This window comes from Mercenaria mercenaria, chromosome 17, assembly GCF_021730395.1.
Source record: "Mercenaria mercenaria strain notata chromosome 17, MADL_Memer_1, whole genome shotgun sequence".
In the NCBI taxonomy this organism is placed as follows: domain Eukaryota; kingdom Metazoa; phylum Mollusca; class Bivalvia; order Venerida; family Veneridae; genus Mercenaria; species Mercenaria mercenaria.
The window spans coordinates 32912628-32912876 of NC_069377.1; positions in this window are offsets into that span (position 1 = coordinate 32912628).

Below are 249 nucleotides of genomic sequence, written 5' to 3' on the forward strand. Positions count from 1 at the left end.
TAACGAATTTCACCAGGTTTGTGCAAAATTTTCTTCCCATTAATAACATACGATAAACAGTTTATATTTAGTCTTGATCATATGCCTGTGCCCATTCGGCCGCACAAAATGGTCTTCAAAATAGGTTACAATAAATTTAAGAACAGGTTTTATTTCATTAAGTAGATCTATAGAGGAATTACGATTAGGAGGACGTAGACAGTCTTCAGAGCTTCTCGGCCTACCTTTGCCTATTTGACTTTCTAAACC